This window comes from Hemitrygon akajei, unplaced genomic scaffold (genome assembly GCF_048418815.1).
Source record: "Hemitrygon akajei unplaced genomic scaffold, sHemAka1.3 Scf000115, whole genome shotgun sequence".
Classification (NCBI taxonomy): domain Eukaryota; kingdom Metazoa; phylum Chordata; class Chondrichthyes; order Myliobatiformes; family Dasyatidae; genus Hemitrygon; species Hemitrygon akajei.
In genome coordinates this window covers 1435907-1455583 of record NW_027332001.1, presented here as the reverse complement: position 1 = coordinate 1455583, position 19677 = coordinate 1435907, and the positions used below count along the sequence as shown (strand labels likewise).

At 45.6% G+C, this 19677-nt stretch overlaps 1 protein-coding gene and 2 non-coding genes across 3 annotated transcripts in view; 1 reads left to right on the top strand and 2 right to left on the bottom strand.

Moving 5' to 3' along the window:
* Positions 1–19677, top strand: part of LOC140723491 (uncharacterized) — a 321144-nt gene that overhangs the window by 151630 nt on the left and 149837 nt on the right. The window lies entirely within an intron of this gene.
* On the bottom strand, positions 77–158 carry trnas-uga (transfer RNA serine (anticodon UGA)). Its single transcript has one exon. It is a non-coding gene; the product is annotated as a tRNA-Ser (tRNA).
* On the bottom strand, positions 7149–7232 carry trnap-cgg (transfer RNA proline (anticodon CGG)). Its single transcript is given in 2 exon segments — positions 7149–7184; positions 7197–7232. It is a non-coding gene; the product is annotated as a tRNA-Pro (tRNA).

The window sequence follows — 19677 nt, the reverse complement described above, 5'->3', positions numbered from 1 at the left end:
TTGGGGGCAGCGCTCAGACAGCATCCAGGGTGTTAAATTTTATTGGCACATTACACGCTGTTGCCTGTAGTATGAACGCTACGAGCAGGGTTCGAACCTGCGCGGGGAATCCCCATTGGATTTCAAGTCCAACGCCTTAACCACTCGGCCATCGCAGCTCCATTAATGTTCAGCACTAACCGTAGCACTGCACCTGAAGTGAGGGTTGTACTTAATTTATTTTCATTAACGGAAATGGTGAATCATCATTGCAATACCAATAGTATAATTGGAGAGCTGTGGAATTTGTTTCAATCCCGTTAGGTTAGAATGTGAATGTGGAGAGATAACACAGGCGTCAGTATCGTAAATGAAGGAGATTTCCACTGTTGGGGATAAAGGTCAGAATCAGAATCAGGTTTATAATGACGGACATATGTCAACATTACATTGTTGCTTTTATATTCTACCCCTCCTGAACTGAATGTGAGAATTGCATTTGCCTCCCTTTACCACTGACTCAGCCTGGAAGTAAACATTTAGTAAACGTTGCACAAGGTCTCTCTGCACCTCTGATTTCTGAAAACTGTCCTCATTTGGAGATTTTTTTACAGTGGCGTGCCAAAGTGTGTGCACCTCTGGTGAAAATTTCTGTTACTGTGAATAGATAAGGAAGTAGACGATGAAGTGATCTCCAAAAGTCATAAATTTAAAAATGAAACATTCTTTTTAAAGGTTTAAGCAAGATTGTGCATCACTTTTGTTTTTGTATATTCTTAGAGTGGAATAAATGAAAGGAGCACCATACAAAGTTTGGGCACCCCAAGAGATTTGAGCTCTCAGATAACTTTTACCATGGTCTCAGACCTTAATTAGCTTGTTAGGGCATAGCTTGTTCAGATTCATCGTTAAGAAAAACCCGGTAATGCAAATTTCAAAGCTTTATAAATACCATGACTCCTCAAAACTTGTCCCAACAATCAGCAGCCATGGACTACTCTAAGCAGCTGCTTAGCTCTCTGAAAGTTAAATACATGATGCTCACAAAGCAGGAGAAGGCTATAAGAAGATAGCGAAGCGTTTTCAGTTAGACGTTTCCTCAGTTCGCAATGTAATTACGAAATGGCAGTTAACAGTAACGGTAGAGGTCAAGTTGACGTCTGGATGGCCAAGAAAACTTTCCGGGAGAACTGCTCTTAGGATTGCTAGAAAGGCAAATCGAAGCCCCCGTTTGACTGCAAAAGACCTTCAGGAAGATTTAGTAGACTCTGGAGTGGTGGTGCGCTGTTCTACTGTGCAGCGACATCTCTTCAAATATGAGTTAACAGAAGAAAACCTATCCTGCGTCCTTACCACAAAATACAGCTTCAGAAGTTTGCAAAGGAAGATTTATAACAAAATCTGCATCTGCAGTATACTTTGTGTTAACATTTATAACAAGCCTGATGCATTTTGGAAACAAGTCCTGTGGAGTGTTGAAGTTAAAATAGAACTTATTGGCCGCAATGAGCAAAGGTATGTTTGGAGAAAAAAGGGTGCAGAATTTCATGAAAAGAACACCTCACCAACTGTTAAGCACGGGGTTGGATCCATCATACGTTGGGCTTGTCTTGCAGCCAGTGGCACAGGGAACAATTCGCTGGTAGAGGAAATAATAAATTCTATTAATTACCAGCAAAATCTGGAAGGAAACATCACGCCATCTGTAAGAAAGCTGAAGATTAAAAGAGGATGGCTTCTACAACAGGATAATGATCCTAAACACACATCAAAATCCACCAAGGACTACCTCCAGAAGCACAAGCTGAAGGTTCTGCCATGACTCTCACAATCCCCCGACTTAAACATCATCAACAATCTGTGGATAGACCTCAAAAGAGCATTGCATGCAAGATGGCCCAAGCATCTCACAGAGCGAGAAGCCTTTTGCAAGGAAGAGTGGGCGCATGTCCCCGTAACAAAAATTGAATGACTCCTAGCTGGCTACAGAAAGTCTTTACAAGGTGTGATACTTGCCAAAGGGGGTATTACTAAGTACTGACCATGCAGGGTGCCCAAACCTGTGCTTCGGGCCCTTTACCTTTTTTGTTATTTTGAAACTGTAAAAGATGGAAATACAAAAAAAGTAATCTTGCTTAAAATATTAAAGAAATGTGTCATCTTTAACTTTATGCCTTTTGGAAATCCGGTCATCTTTTAATCGCTTAGCTGTTGACAGTAACAGAAATTTTGACCAGGGGTGCCCAAACCTTTGAATGCCACCGTATCTTTCCTTCTAATGTGCATCACCGTACCACACGATGATCTATTTGACAAATCTTCTCCCTTTCTCCTCAACTGTCTTTGATCTTAAATGTGTTTGAATCTTTGAGTTTTTGAACACGTTGAAGTCAGGCTACCTTTCTTATATTTTCTTTAGAGAAGCAGTTTCAGCGACAGGTTACTATCGATACAATGCTCCTCAGACAGGATGAAGAGGTCAATACTCCCCAATGCCATTAGGCTTTACAATTCTACCGCCAGGACTTAAGAACTTTTTAAAAGCTATTATTAATGCTTTTTGAGATAGTGATTTAGATGCATATCATATTTTTTACTGAGTTAAGTATTGTATGTAATTAGTTTTGCTACAACAAGTGTATGGGACATTGGAAAAAAAGTTGAATTTCCCCATGGGGATGAATAAAGTATCTATCTATCTATCTATCTATCTATCTTCTTTCAGAGTGGAGTGACAATCCCAATTTTTCAACCATCAGGATCTATTCTAGAATGTAATGCTACGTGAAGGAGAACTATTATTGCCTCGAGAATCTTCAGTTCCCCCTTTTAGAACCCTGGGGTGTAGTCCAACTGGTCCCGTTGACATACAGCTTCAGGGCTTTCAGCTTCACAGGCACCTTCTCCAGAGTCATAACATCCACTCTCACTGATGCCCTCTGACCCATGTTCATCGGTGCCATTATGCTGGAGTCTTCCACAGAGCAAAATATTCATTCAGTTCGTCTGTCTATTCTCCCCCCCCCCCCCATTACAGCTTCTTCCGCGTCATTTTCCAGCTTTCTGACATCCACTCTCGCATCCCTTTTATTCTTCATATGTCCGAAAAAATGATATTTTCTCTATTATTAGCCATTTAATTTTTCCTCTCATCAAATTTTATTTGCTTTCTTTTGTATCTTGAAAGCATCCCAAACCTCCAGCTTCCCACTAATGTTTGCTATATTATAAGCCCTCAGTTTTGCCTTTATGCTGTCTTTACTTTCCAGTATCAGCCACTGTTGCCTCACTCTCCCTATCGAATATTTATTCTTATTTGTGATGCATCTATCCTGCGCCTTTCCAATTGCCCCTAGAACACCAGCCCTGCTGGATCTGCCGTTAACCCTGCTGGTTCCCCTTTCCAATCGACTTGGCCAGCCCTAGACTTAGGTCGCTGTTGTTTTCTGCGAGTGACAGGGTCGAGGACTGTTATCGCCCCTGATTTATTTTCTCTGCGAATGACGTGGACGGGAACTGCTATTGCTATTGTGTTTCCATGCGAGTGACGGGGTCGAGGACTGTTATCTTCACGGACTTTCTTTCTGCCAGTGATGTGTGGGGGACTGCTATTGTCGCTGTATATTTTTTGCTGCGGAGAGGAGGCATTTTGGGGTTTGCGAGATTTGTTTCTTTTCTTTTCTCGTGCCGGGGTTGATGTTTGTCCTTCCATGAAAACCGATGGTCTCTCGGTATTTAATTGCCGTATGGAGCAGACAAATATCAGAGTTGTATTGTACATGCAGGCTTTGAGAATAATATTAACCGTTTGCACCTTTCTATTCTCCTCACTCGTGCCACTGCAGTTCCACTTACTGCATGGAATACTCATACGTCTAATTTTAGATTCTCGCTCTCAGACTGCAGGATAAAATCGATCACATTACAATCACTGTCTCTGAAGCATTCCTGTATACTAATCTACCTGGTCAAAGCACAACACAGCACACAATCCACAACTGCCTTTTCCTCAGGGGCTCAACCACAATGTACTCTAAAAAACCATTCAGTAGGCATTCCCAAACTACCTGCATGTTGAGATCCTATAATGACCATCGTAATATTGCCATTTTCACATGACTTGTGCATCTCCCGTTGTCATTTGTACTCAAAGTCGACTGCTAGAGGCCTGCATATAACTCCCATCCTCTGATCCTATGTTATCTCTCACTAAGGATTTTTAAAAATTTTCTGTACATCACTATAAATTACAATAAATAAAATAAATAGAAATTAAAAAAAGGGAATTGTTAGGGACAGTTCATGCGTTCATGTGTTGAGAAATGTCTAAGCTGAGCAGAAAAAGCGGCTCTTAATAAAAATGTGATTTTCTATTTTCAGACTCCTCTACATCCACCACCCCACGCCACACTCCCCCACTCCCCACCCCCGTGGGTAGAAATATGTAGAGGGCATGTTTGGTCTGGTGATGGTCCTGAATAATGCACCCAGCCTTCTTTTGGCACCGTATTGAGAACATGTCCTCGATATTGGCGAGGCGTGCACGTCACTACAGTACTCTGCCCCTTCTTTCGATCCTACGCATTGGAGCCCCGCCCCACACCAGACTGTGACGCAAGAACTGACAATGCTGTCCACGTACGCCCACAGAAATGCATTTGATTCTTCGACAGCACTCTAAATCGCATTAATGAACAATTATGACGTCTGCACAGTGACCGCGTCAGCATGTTGGGACAAGGATGGATCCGCTGAGATGTCGACGCCCAGGAACCTGAAGATGTTCACGCAGAAGACCATAGGACCATAAGACAAAGGAGCAGAAGTCGGCCATTCGGCCCATCGAGGTTGCTCCGCCATTTCATCATGAGCTGATCCAATCTCCCCTTTAGTCCCATTCCCCCTCCTTCACACCATAACTTTTGATGCCCTGACTACTCAGAAACCTATCAATCTCCGCCTTAAATACACCCAGTGACCCGGCCTCAACTGCCGCCCGTGGCAACAAATTCCATAGATTCACCGTTCTGAACCTCCAGTGAGGATTTGCGTTTGTTCACCTGACGCATTCTCCCTGGAGTACAATTAATTCCCTGGTCTTACTAAAATTGATGAGAAGGTTGTTGCTTCGACTCCACCCAACCAGCATATCCATCTGATGCTGAGACGCCTATTGGTGTCATTAGAAACGGGATTGCCTGCAGAATCAACGTAAACGATGTGTTCCTCCAAGTTCCGAGTGCAGCATGGGTAGCAGGGAAAGTCACCGTCTCCTCGATGCTACACCGGTCCCTGTCATTGATCAGCAGTACAGTCAACGCAATGGCTTTTCCTCCGGAGTACCCGGTGTGAGTGACTGTGAGTAATCAGTCCTTGGTCGTTGCTGAAATGGTTCAGTGTCTACAGAATGGAGCAGCGAGCGGCGTCACGGGAACGACACTCTTCAGAAAGGGTTTGCACATTTCACTGCAAACGCAGGATGGGCTGAGACTGTCACTTTCACGTCATTGGTTTCAGCTCGGTATGTTGTCAGACATTCCTGGTATTCGTCTCAGGGTTGGCTTGTAATTAGTGATCACATCCATAGACTCCAAACAGAACACAACCTAGTCGCGGTGTGAAGGCTTGCCTGGCTCAGTAACCTGGAGAGCGAAGCTGGCTGGAGTTAGGAGTTAATGCTTTGGCTCTTGGTAGGGTCACTCTTGCCAAACAAGTCAAATGGTAGAGGGCAGACTGAGAGAGTTCCCCCGCTCCCACAAATTCGAGGGTTCAGCTCAGAGATATCAAGCCTAACTGGTCAAAGAAAAGTTCAGTGAATCGAAAATGAAGAGTCCATTTACATATGTACCCGTCGGTATTTCTGAATCGCTACCCGGGACTTTGCAGGGAATTGTGAAAACCAAGAGGACGCTACTGACACGATGAATGAATCCCTGAACGCTGCCGACTGACAGGAATGGAGGATCTTCATCGCTGCCCCGAAAAGCCAGCGGCGAGACTGGCAGTAAGTTAGGAAATCAGTCAGCTCCGCCCTGGGGACAGGCCTCCGTTGTATCCAGGCCATCTACATGTAGTGGTGCCTCAGAAAGGCGGCGACCGTCATTAAGGACTTCATCACCCAGGACGTTCCTCTTCTCACTGTTAACATCAGGAAGGAGGTGCAGAAGACTAAAGCCATACACTCAGCGATTCAGGAACCAATTCATCCCCTCTGCCATCCAATGTCTAAATGGACATTGAACCTATGAACACTGCATCACTCTTTTATCTGTTTTTCACTATTTTTAATTTAACAATTTAATGTGTATGTTTACTCTAATTGAATATTTGATTGATTTTCATTTCTATATGTATCATGCATTGATTGCGCTGCTGCCGCGAATTTAACAGATTTCTCGACATCTGTCCGAGATATTAAACTTGAATCTGATTCTGATTCTGAAGTAAGTCACATCCGTAAGACAGATGTTGATGAAGATCAGAACTGAGACTCTCAATATGGATCAGCAGAAAATGAGTTCAGTGGTAAAATTCCAGCTCTCGAAATCCCAAGCGTTTGGCACAGCAATGTGACTGGAGTGAGCAGTTTCGCTTGTCACCTAATTTCTGCCCGCACCGATTCGCAACCCTATGAAGTGTATAAGCCGATATTGTATGCAAGTTAGAGGCACCTGTGTCCTGGTCGGAAAAAGGGAAGTGGTTAAACTATATAAGTTCACTTGCCAGTTTCTTGTTCTTCCACATGAATGTCTACAGCGCTCATCAACATGCAGACCCATCGTTTTCCAAAGACTGCTGCGCTGTTTCCATTTTACACGTATGTCAACAACAGAGTGTAACAGCAACACAGTCTCCCAACTCCTACACTGACCTCCTGAGGCCAGCGTGCCGAACACCTTTCCCACAGTCTCTCTGCACATGAGACGGGTTTCAGCAAACGATGTCCTTCTCCGACTCTCTCTCCCTGCTGATTTGCACTCCCCGGTGCTCTATCATTCCTAGAATAAACACTCAGATGGTCTGACATTCCAAAATGTGACACTTCAAACTTAGCTGCATTGGAAACTATTTCTAATTCCTTCTCCAGTGTTTCTGTTTGATATTGCAAAATATCTCGTGTGTCAATGCAAAAAAATCGTAAAGCAAATCGCTGATAATATCCAATAATGGGGCTCGTCCGGGACTTGAACCCGGGACCTCTCGCATATGCTTTTTCACCCGAAGCGAGAATCATACCACTAGACCAACGAGCCCGCATTCGCGGATTGCGTCACAACTGAACTCCGAAGCCATTTGAAGTTAATTGGTGGAAAACCCGTTGCCCTCTCCGTTGTTGAGAGGAGAGCCTGATTTCGATATATGTTGGGCCTGTATTCCTTTGAGATGACAAGAGTATTCGTTACTTGATTCAGTCAAAATAAGAATATAACGGAACCTGATGTAGAGCAGATCAGAATGCGTTTGCCAATGGAAAGGAACCAACCAAGGGACGCTTATTTAAAACTCAATTCCGAGCATACTTTTCTTGCATTGGGAGATGCCTCTGAGCAATTCCCTGCCCCGGCGGCTGCTGGACGGTGAATAATTGGCATGATTTCAGGCGGGTGTATAGAAGCATTTGTTTCATGAACAGCGGAGACGCTTGATAACTGACACGCATTAAGAACTTTATTCAGGACGAATTTTCACACGTCGATGCTGCCTGGCCTGCTGAGTTCCTCCAGCCTGTTGGAATGCAGAACATTGAATAACCGACGAGGTGGTGGTGAGGTTAAAGCGATGTACTGGTAACCTATTCTGTTTTGCAAACGTGCGTCCGAATCCCGCCCTTGACCTTGCCCGTTTGTTTTGTGGCACCATCAACTGCGCTTTCACATAAACCGCTTCAAAGTTATCATTCAAGCTCAGCTTCAAATTTACTGCTATTAAACCGTAAACAGGCAAACAGCTGGACTAACGTTTTTCTGGGTCTGAGCAGGGAAACACAAAACCTACATCACATACAACACATAAAATTATGTTAACACAATAGCATTACCAGATACTAAATATATATTCGGGAGGTATACTGTACAAGTTGACATTAAGTGCATATCCAGTACAACATTATAGTTAAACATATGTGAATAATGCCACAGACGTTGCCATAAATAATGTTTAGTGGATGACAACTGGCTGTTCAGAAGTCTCACAGGGTGAAGAAGATGTTACCCAGCCGAACAAACCTTGTTCTCAGCCCGTGGTACGTTCTGCCTGACGGTATGAGGTCGGAGACATCGTGGAACAGTAGGACAAATGCGAGCTGCCTTTGATATTGACGGAGAGCCCCTGATGAATTCCTCTGACGTTCTCACAATCCATTACAAAATCCGGGACAAAACTGATCAGCGTTTTCCCTCCCTTTCAACACAAGTGTCCGACTGGGTGCGGTCCGTTTCTCTGGATCTTCTTCTCTTGACTTTGATCGAAGAAGAAGAGTAAGCTGCCGTCCTATCTCGCACTCAAGGTGAGATTTATTGACCCGTGGTGGGCAATTTCTGGATTTCCGCGAACTTCTGCCGATCATAGGATAGCAGTGGACATTTTGCTGCAGATTTTTTCTTACATGCGTGAGCAGGCTTCCTCCTGTTTAACAAGCATCGAGAGCAAGGATGACGTCAGGCAGAACGTAACACACATTGAAACCTACCGACTGCAGACAGGACCAGACACGGTGGATGTGGAGAGGAGTTCCCTATGGTGGGGATTTCCAGAAGTAGCGGGCAAGCCACAGAATTGAGGGGGCGATCTTCTAGAACAGCAGTAAGGAGGATATATTTCATTAGCCAGAGAGTAATGATTGTCACACCCCTCGTTAGAGGCCAGGTCTGTGGGTATTTTTAAAGCACAAGTTGAGAGATTCCTGATTGGTCAGGGTATTAAATAATATGGCGAAAAGATAGGTGTATGGGGTTGAGAGGGATCCAGAATTAGCCAGAATCGAATGGTAGAGCACATTCGATGGGCTGAATGGCCTTATTCTCCTCCTATGTCCTATAGTAGGCGTGGGCACTTCATTGGTTTAAGACTCTATTACAGGAGCACACAAACAGCATATTCTTTTTGATGTGTTTTATTGTCACTCAAACGGAACAGGCGACGAACAGTATAGCATCGGTCTGTGATGACAAAGTCCACGGAGCCAAGCAATGGACAAGATCAACAATAACAATCATGAAACCGAGAGGCGATCCTGAGGGTGTTTCACAACAACATTCGCTGTCAGCTCGCATCGTCATTTCTTCATCTTGGAGATTTTGTAATTTCCTGTCAAGTTATCCATCCCTCATCACAATTGGGATTGTAATCGAATGACATCATGTTTATTTTTATCCCAGCGGTTGTAAGACAGTCAGCTTTGTGTAGTATTGAATATTCAGTGTGCCGGAGCGAGTATAAATGAATGACCGTGGAGATTCATCAGCTCATAGTTTCTTCAGTGAGATCGCAGGCAGCTGGAAGACAGGCTGAATCTCACACAGCATGCTTGAAACATTTTACCGAGTGAGAAAGACATATTACTTGATCATCGCCGTTATCGGAGTTCCTGGTAAGAATATCTGCGAACTATCATTTGCAGTCCTATGTGCGCGGTCTGTGGTCTCGTTCAGTTACCGACAGCGTTGTGATGCCGGTGTATCGGTGCAAACATTGTGTCAAAACTCTGTGCTTTTTCCAGAAGCTCCTTTGCAGATTAATCCGCGGTGTCAGCTGAAAATGAACCGACTATTGACACAGATGTGGAGAGGAAGTTCGGTGAGATGGACTCATTTTGTGGATTCAGAGCAGACAGTTTTGATTTATCAAACGCAAAGTACACTGCAGATGCTGTGGTCAAATCAAGACGTGGAAAAAAAGCTGGATGAACTCAGCAGGTCGGGCAGCATCCGTTGAAACCTGACGAAGGGATCCGAAACGTTGACTGCTTCTTTCAACGGATGCTGCCCGACCTGCTGAGTTCATCCAGCCTTTTCGTACGTCTAGTTTTGATTTATCAATGCAAAGCCGCTGTCGAAGTAAACTCCCGTCATTCACTGCGCCCAGCACCTTTACCGGTTACTTGGTTTTATCCGTCTCAATGGTGATACATGTTTGAAATTCAAATTTAAAGGTATTGCGCGGTGTTTTCAGAAACTGCTGCGAGCTCGAAGGGAAAGCGGGCAGCGAAACCCCAGTGACATTCAGCGGAGAACCGTAGACATCACTTCCGAGTGAGAATCCGTAAAAAACATCGGGAGTTTTCAAAATTCATATCGGGTCTGTGTGCGTTTTAGTGTACCGGGAATTGTTTCCACGCTCTGTTATCCGTCAAGTGAAGCAAGAAGAAAGAGTCAACCCGGCAGTGTCCGTGACAGGTCAGACCGGGTAAAGGCGATACTCCGCTCTCGAAAAAAAAGCACGGAAGCATTTAGCAAAATGCTGCAGGGATTCGGAGCAACCCCTAAAAGTGACAAATGTTTTGAAGTATCTACATTGACTTCCCTTTGAAAATTAGATGGTTTAATCACTAACGTTCAAAATATCTCAAAGTTCAGCGGGCCAGGCAAAATCTTTAAAAGCGAACACTGAAACTTTCTGTTAAGATCCATTGACACGGTGTGAAGGAGCCACGAAGAGAAGTTGTTGCAGAATGCAAACGAAGTGAGAATAAGACATGAAAATGCGGGAAATAAAATTGCTTTCAACAACGAACTTTGGAAGTGGACAGAGACGGAGGGAGCACGCCTTCGAACTATATGGAGTTTGCCAGAACATAAGTGACGGGAACTCGGTAAGCAGCATCGCCTAGACAGTTGCCGATGTATCCAGGCCTCACAAACTAGTCGAGAACCTTCTGGTGTGAAATTTATATTGATTTTTCCATAGCGCCCTTGGCCATCAGTTGGCAATACCTCCTTCTGTAACAGCGTTTCTCTTCCAGTCCCGCGTTCTATTCCCGTTCACCCAGCATTCACGCGCTTCAGGCATCGGTCACTCCCGCTTTACACTTGCCAACCTCCAGAAATGAGTTATCTGCAAAGTTTGATTGTTCTCAATTTCCAGTTTATCCCGGCCCTGAGACCCAGGGAGCGGCGAGACTGTAATTCATTCTATCTTTCTGCTGTCCCCCCAGTGAACTTAATGGCGATTACGATCCTGTCCCGGGGAAAGTGCGGTCTCTCCACCTGCACCACTCGCTACCTGGTGGCCATGGCAACGGCGGATCTACTAACCATTATCTTTCGGGTCCTTTTGTGGCGGATCAGTTATTATTACTTCCCCGGGACTTTCCTGGATATCACCCCCGTATGCAGTGTGATCTCTGTCCTGGGATTTTCAGCCACAGACTGTTCTGTCTGGTTCACCGTCACTTTTACATTTGATCGGTTTGTCGCCATCTGTTGCCAGAAGTTGAAAACAAAATATTGCACCGGGAAAACTGCGGCTGTTGTTTTGGCAACAACCGGCGTTCTGCTCTGTTTTAATAATGTGCCCAGATTCTTTACATACCATCCTGCGAAAGTCATTGACAATACACCTTGGGACTGTATTCCAAAGCCCGGCACCTATACGGATCCCGGGTGGTTGGGATATGACTGGCTTACTACCGTCCTAACGCCATTACTCCCGTTTGTGTTAATACTACTGCTCAACGCTCTGACAGTCAGACACATTTTAGTGACCAGTCGCGTCCGTCAGGGGCTGAGGGGTCAGAACAAGGCGGAGAACCGCAGTGACCCGGAGATGGAGAGCAGGAGGAGGTCTGTGATCTTACTTCTCACCATTTCCGGAAGCTTCATCATCCTGTGGTCGGTGAATATTGCCGAATTCCTTTATTACCTGATTGCCGTACTGGATCCAAAGAAATACAACGAATCGGAGTACATATTTCTACACTTCGGATACATGCTCATGATATTAAGTTGCTGCACAAACACGTTTATTTATGTGGTAACTCAGTCCAAGTTCAGAGAGCAGTTCATCTGCGCAGCGAAATATCCGCTCGCATCAATTATTCAACTAATTAATAAACAAAAAATCTAAATTCTTCTGATACTACAGATCTATGCCGGCTGGTGGCATACTGGCATCAGCGCTGGACGTCGGGGCAAAAAGTTGCGGTTCGAATCCGGCCGGCTACCTTGCACGCTCTCCAGAAATGCCTGGGTTGACTGTCGAGCTAGCAAGTCGACCTCGTTAAAAAACAAACAAAACAAATTAACTGGAGAGGGATAGGCTCTTCCAGGTTCCAGGTTTTCTGGCGGTCACTCGGTGAACGCGACAGCGGTGAAAATAAAAGGGAGAGACACACAACCCGGGAGCAGACCCTTCGGAATCTATACTTTGTACTTTGCTTTATTGTCACCAGACAATTAATACTGGAGTGTTCAGTCATCACAGCGATATTTGTTTCTGCGCTTCGCGCTCCGAGGTACGGATCTAGAATCCGCGACCTCCACCTCCGACCAAAAATTAAACTCATACTACCTTTTATTTTTTTATCTTTTCACTGTATTCCCTCTTTAGTGTCCACCGCTTCCCTTTGGGTAATAACCGAGCGGGTCAGGATATGAGCATATCCAGGACCAAATCGGCAGGAATGCAACTCATCTGATAGTTTTGTCTTCTGCTTGGGAATGACACGAAAACGAAAACAAACAGCCGAGCTTTGCAGTAAACTTTATACTTCTCCTTCGTATTAGATAAACTTGTTATGCAAAAAAAAACAACTCCAGAAAATTCGTGCGTTCTGTTCATAATTGTACAAATTTCTATGGTTAATCCTAATGTTCTCTCTGCATTAAGGAAGGAATGAGTTACACTTCCTGATTTCTAAAACAAAACATCCGAGCAAACTGCACATTAAATCTCCATTGCATTCACTCCAGCACAATCTCATGTTCATACTACTACAAACAACAACAATAACAATGATGATGTTGATGATAATCTCTGTTCCGGGTCTCTACCCATCTCCCTCGTCACTCAGACTTCTCTTCTACACTCCAAATCATTTTCCCCAACCCAGATCCCTCGACTCACCCAAGCATTCCTCCTCCTTGTCGGGTTCTACCTCTCCCCCTCGCTCTCTTTCTATCTCATCTTCCTCGCGCCCCATCTCTCACTCCTTCTACCCCCAGTATCTCTCCTCGGCACTCCATTCTCTCTCTCTCAGAGCCGTTCCGCTCCAGTCTTTCTTCCTCATGTCGCTCCCTCTCACCCCTGCCTCTTCTATCTTCCCCACATACCCTCTCCGGCCACTCTCTCTCCCCCGTCTCTTTCTCTGCCGCTGTTTCTCTCTCTCCGTCTCATCCTCCAGCCGCTATCTCGCCTCCGAAGTGGTCTCTCCCATTTTCTCTTACCCCTACCCTCTTTACCCCGCCCTTCCCGCTCCTCAGTCTCCTACCCTGTCATTCCATTTCCACTCGGCTCTGTCTCCATTGTCTCTCTCTTCAAGCCTCTCCCTGCCCTATTCTCTCTTATTCCATTTCTCTCTCTACCTTTCACTCTCTCCCACTCCTGTATTTGACTCACCCTTTCTCTCTCATTCCCTACTCTCTCTCTCTCTCACAAACTCTCTCACACCGTTTCTCTCCCCAGTTTCTCTTTCCCCTGTCCATGTCCCTCCCCAGTCTCTCTTGTTACAGTCTATCTCCCAGGCTCTCTCTCCAATCTCTCTCCAACCAGTCTATTTCCCAGGCTCCCTCTCCAATCTCTCTCCAATCAGTCTATCTTGTCCAGTCTATTTCTCCCAGACTGATCCGCTCAATCTCTATGCCAGAAGTCTCTATCCCTGGTCTCTTTCTCCCTCTCTCCCAATGTTTCACCCCCAATCGCCCTCGCCAGTCTCTCTGTTATCGAATCACTCTCTCCCCAGTCTCTATCTAACGATTTTGTCTCTCCCCAGTCTCTCGCCCTCAGTCACTCGCCACACTCTCTCTCTCCAGTCCATCTCCACCCAGTCTTTCTCTTCCCCAAGTTCTCTCCGTCTCTTTCCCCAATCTCTCCGCACACTGTCTCCCTGTTTCTCTCTCATACCGGTCCACTTTCTCCTCCAGCTCTCACCCGCAGTTTCTCCCGCCCCCCGCCGTTTTCCTCCCAAAGGCCATCCGCTCCGTCTCCCTCTCAACTGTCTTCTCTCCTACGTCCCTCTCCCCTGTCCTTCTTTCCTCCCCAGACTCTCTACCCCTCGTCTCTGCACATTCTCCAGTCTCCCTTTATCCCCCATTATCACTCCCGTCTTCCACTGTCTCTCTCATCACTGTCGCTTTCCAATCCCGCTATCTCTCCCCAACCCGGGACTCTCTCTCCCAGTCTGCCATCCTACCCACCCCCACCCCGTGTCTCTCACCTCCAGACTATCTCCCTGCTGTTCTCTTTCTCACTCATCCTCTCTCAAGTCCCCCAGTTTCTGTTTGTCCAGTCTGTCTTCCTCACGTCTACCTCGCCCCCCCCCCCCGTCTCTTGCTTGACTCTAGTCTCTCTCCTCGCAGGGGCTCTCATTCCACACTTTCATCCGCATTCTCACTCTCTCTCTCTCATACCAGTCTATTTCTCTCCCGACCCCTTCAGACTTTTGTTCCCCGCCTAGTCTCTCTCCTCTCTCTCTCTCTCTCTCTCTCTCTCTCTCTCTCTCTCTCTCTCTCTCTCTCTCTCTCTCTCTCTCTCTCTCTCTCTCTCTCTCTCTCTCTCTCTCTCTCTCTCTCTCTCTCTCTCTCCCCCCACCAAGGCTTTCTGTTTCCCGGTTTCTATCAGCCCATTCGTTCTCTCTCCTTCAACTCTCCCTCGCCCTGTTTCTCTCTCCTCGTCACTCTCCTATGCGTATCCTTCTCTTGTCTCACGCCCCGTACTTATCACTCGCTGCTTCTCAACCTCTCCCTTTCTCCCGTCTTTCTCCCAGTCTTTCTCCTTCCTACGCTTCTCTCTTTCGCTCCCCGTGCTTCTCCACATCTCTGCAAGACTCTCTTCCACTAGTCTCCCTTTTCTCCCAGTCTGTCTTTCCTCTGCCGCCTCTCTCACTCTATAGCTCCTTCACCCGCTCCCAGTCTCATTCCAACCAACCTTTCTCCGCCGTAGTCTTTCTAACCAAAATGTCTGCTCCCTTGAAATTTCTTTTCCCTCACGTCTCTAGTTCGTTCGTTTTCCCTTACCTCGCTGATCTTCCGTCTGTCTCTCGTTTTTATCTCAGATTCTCTACCCATCTCTCTCTTCCCCGTGTGTCTGCACACCACTGTCCACTGTGCTCTCATTCACCCGTCATTGCCTCCCCCACGTCCGTTTTTGCTCGGACTCCCTCCAAGGCTTGGAAAATGTTGAACACACCGGATACATGCTGATGGTATTAAGGTGCTGCATAAACACGTTTATTTATGGGGTAACTCAGTCTAAATTCGGAGCGCAGCGAGATATCCGGTCAAGTCAACTAATTAATAAATAAAATGTCTAAATTCTTCTCAGTGGTGGGAGGAGGCATTTTTCCACCTTGACTGTGCAAAACCGGCGGTTATTGGAGAATGTGGCAGCGGGGAGAATAAAACTGGTTTGCAGCACAACGGAGACACATCATGAAAACAGACCCCTCGGCGCCCGCACCCGGCGACCTTCACCTCCAACCAATGATTAAATTCATCCTGCATCTTATTTTGATTTTTGACCATATCTCCGCTGTCATCATCGCCGAACCACGTTCAATAATAAATCCCGCCCTACAGTGTAAATACTCACCGCTCAAGTGACAGACAAAGCCTGTGTTTCTCGCTGACGGGGAGGAAACGGAGCAGTTGCTGAAAATATGGCCGTCACAAGGAGAGCGGACGGAATTCACAGTGAGCACCCCGACGGTCAGATCGGGACTGGTCCGAGCTCGCAGTGAGTGGGCAGCACCGCAATGAGATTTAGCTGTTTGCACCCAACATCGGATCCGTCAACACGCGATGAGCAGACAACATCCACCTGGACACAGACACTAACTATAACTGTCGAGTTCGGCAGTTTTCCAAATTTCTATCTGAGTAAAATACATTTGAATCTCCTCTGCATTTACTCCTGTACAAACGCATGTATGTTAATAATTTTTATTATTTTTTTCTCACAGCTAAGACTGATAAAACTCATTTTTCAATTGCTGGGAACTTTCCTGCTATTCTAGTGATGTTTATTATTATAGCTTTCTGGAGATTTACAGAAATATTGCTGTGTAGGTGTAATTATTGTTGTGCAGTGACTCTGGGATGAAACCACCAGTGGATATTACAATTGGGACATTGTACACCCTTTTCATATACCATAGTCTTTCAATTTTATTTTTCAGGTCAGCATATTTTTGTTGTTTCTCAAGTACTGATTTCTGTCCATTATGTGTGTTTGGAATGACACACACATACCTGCAGATTTGTCTCTTGTTTTTTATTGGTTGACTATTAAGTAAATTGCTTTTGCTGTTTAATCCTGTAATATTATATCCGGATGTGTCTGATGTATTGTCCTATCTCGAGGAATGGATTGGTCGTAATAAAATTGTCGGACTCTCACTCTAAAACTCCCCCAAGATTCGAATTAGAGTACTGGATCGTCTCTTTCATGAGTTTACAATTTAAAGCATGATTTTGGTGATTATGCCTGCCACTTGATTGTGCCTGTGTGAGTAACCAGCTTGAGTTAAACTGTTTCAGGATACTGTAATACGTTGAATAATTTCTAGTTTATCTTAATTTCTGCCTTCATCGTCTTGACTTTGTTCGTCTTTTATTGTGTGTTTTCGATATTTTCGTGTTACCCACCCGGTCCTATATTGTCACAGAAGGAATGGAACTCACCAGCACCGTTTCTGAATGTGAGCAGCTCCCTGACCATCTTCTTCTCCACAGCGCAATCTACTACGTCGTCCCTCCCTTCTTCCTCACCCTCACCATTCTCTCACCCCTCTCTAATCGTTCAGCACACCCCCTCTCCCTCAGCCTCTTTCCTCCACCCTCACCTTCTCCTTTCCCCTGTCTTACTCCTCTCACCCCCACTTGCCTTCACTCTCACTTTTCTTCTATATACAGTGGCGTGCAAAAGTTTGGACACCCCTAGTCAAAATTTCTTTTGCTCTGAATATCTAAGTGAGTAAAAGATGACTTGATTTCCAAAAGCATAAAGTTAAAGTTTACAGATTTCTTTAATAACTTAAGAAAGATTACATTTTATTTTCATCTTTTACAGTTTCAAAATAACAATAATAGGAAAAGGGCCCGAAGCAAAGGTTTGGGCACCCTGCATGGCAGTACTTAGTAACACCCCCTTTGGCAAGTATCACAGCTTGTAGACGCTTTCTGCAGACAGATAATAGTCTTTCCATTCTTGGTTGATGGAATTTCGCCCATTCTTCCTTGCAAAAGGCTTCTAGTTCTGTCAGAGTTTTGGGCCGCGTTGCTCTTTTGGAGTCTAGCCACAGATGTTCGATGATGTTTAGGTCGGGGGACTGTCAGGTCCATGGGAAAACCTTCAGCTTGCGCCTCTTGAGGTACTCCATTGTGGATTCTGAGGTGTGCATAGGATCATTATCATGTTGCAGAAGCCGTCCTCTTCTCACCTTCAGATTTTTACAGAGGGTGTGATGTTTGCTTCCAGAATTTGTTGGTATTTAATTGAATTCGTTCTTCCCTCCACTAGGGAAATGTTTCCCGTGACACTTGCATACAACACAAGCCTAATGCATGATCGATCCACCCCCGTGCTCATGAAATTCTGCACCCTTTTTTCTCCAAACATACCTTTGCTCATTGAGGCCAAAAAAATCTACTTTAACGTCATCAGTCCACAGGACCTGTTTCCAAAGCGCTTCAGGCTTGTTTAGATGTTCCTTTGCAAACTTCCGACGCTGAATTTTGTGGTGAGAACAGGAAAGGTTTTCATCTGACGACTCTTCCATGAAGGTCATATTTGTGCAGGTGTCGCTGCACGGTAGAACAGTGCACCACCACTCCAGAGTTTGCTAAATACGGGAGGGAGCGGGACACTCTCCCACCTCCAGTCCGCCACAATCGTAGCTGGTGGGGTTTCGCTCCCCGGAGAGTGAGGTGCTGCTGCTCGCTTGCGAGGCGTTTCGAGTCGATAGGGTCTTCAGACCGAAGGGGCTGTGGAATGGTGGGTGAAAGTTGGGGACTTTCCTCGTCTCCGTGGGTCTGATCCATGGGGGAGCGGCGACCCGGTAGGTGGAAGCTCCGTAGTCCCGGCACTGGTGGATTTGTTCGTGCTCCTAGGCTCGGGGATTCCATGGTCCTGAGGTCAAAGGAAGGGTGTTGTGAGAGCACAGAAATACCGGGTTAGCGGGAGCTCTTAGATGTTTTAAATTTACTGTAGTTCCGTACATCAATTTAACTACTTATGCAGTAATAAAAAAAGAAGTCTTTAGAAAATATAATAAAACTAATATTTCATCGTGCTTCACTCTGAAATGAGTTGAAATTACCTTGATTTCTTATATCCTTCACATACATGAGGAGTAAAAATCTTCAAGTCACGTCTCTATCTAAATGTACAATCATAGTAATTTATAGTAAATAGAACAGTCAATGTAGCATAGAGTACAAACAAATCAGCGTGAGTTAATCAGCCTGATGTCCTGGTGGAAGCTGTCCCGGAGCCTGTTGGTCCTGGATTTTATGCTGCGGTACCGCTTCCTGGATGGTAGCAGCTGGAATAGATAGTGGTTGTGCTGACCAGGGTCTCCAGTGAACCTTCTGGCCCTTTTTACACACATGTCCCTGCAAATGTCCTGAATCATGGGAAATTCACATCTACAGATGCGCTGGCCTGTCCGCACAACTCATTGTAAAGTACTGCGATTGAGGGAGGTACAGTTCCCATACCAGGCAGTGATGCCGCCAGTCATGATGCTCTCAATTGTGCCCCTGTAAAAAATTCTTAGGATTTCGGGACCATACCAAACTTCCTCAACAGTCTGAGGTGAAAGAGGCGCTGTTGTGCCTTTTTCACTTCACAGCTGGTCTGTACAGGCCACGTGAGGTCCTCGGTGATGTGGATTGCAGGAACCTAAAGCTGTTTACCCTCTCAACCGCAGATCCATTGATGTCAATAGGGGTTAGCCCGTCTCCATTCCTCCTGTAATCAACAGCCAGATTATTGTTTTTGCGACATTGAGGGAAAGGTTTTTATTTTGCCATCACTGTGTCAGAGAGATAACTTCTTCCCTGTAGGCCACTTCGTTATTTTTTGATATTAGGCCAATAAATGTAGTGTCGTCGGCAAATTTAATTAACAGATTGGAGCTGTGGGTGGCGATACAGTCATGGGTATACTGGGAGTAAGGGACGGTTCTCAGTACATGGCCTTGAGGGGCTCCTGTGATGAAAGTCAGAGGGGTGGAGGTGAGGGAGCCCACTCTTACAACCTGCTGGCGATCTGAGAGGCAGGGTCAAGGACGAGATCTCTGAGCTTCCTGTCGAGCCTGGAGGGGATTATGATGTTGGAGTCCAAGAACAGCATTCCTACATAAGCACAATTCTTCTCCAGATATGTAAGGACGGTGTGTAGAGCAGTGGCTATTGCACCGTCTGTGGATCGGTTGTGTCGGTAGGGAAATCATAAGGGGTCCAGCACCCTCCTTTCGTAAAAGTGTTACATATACTAATGACACAAGCCCGCGTCAGTCACCAAGTGATCTGAATGCCCCGC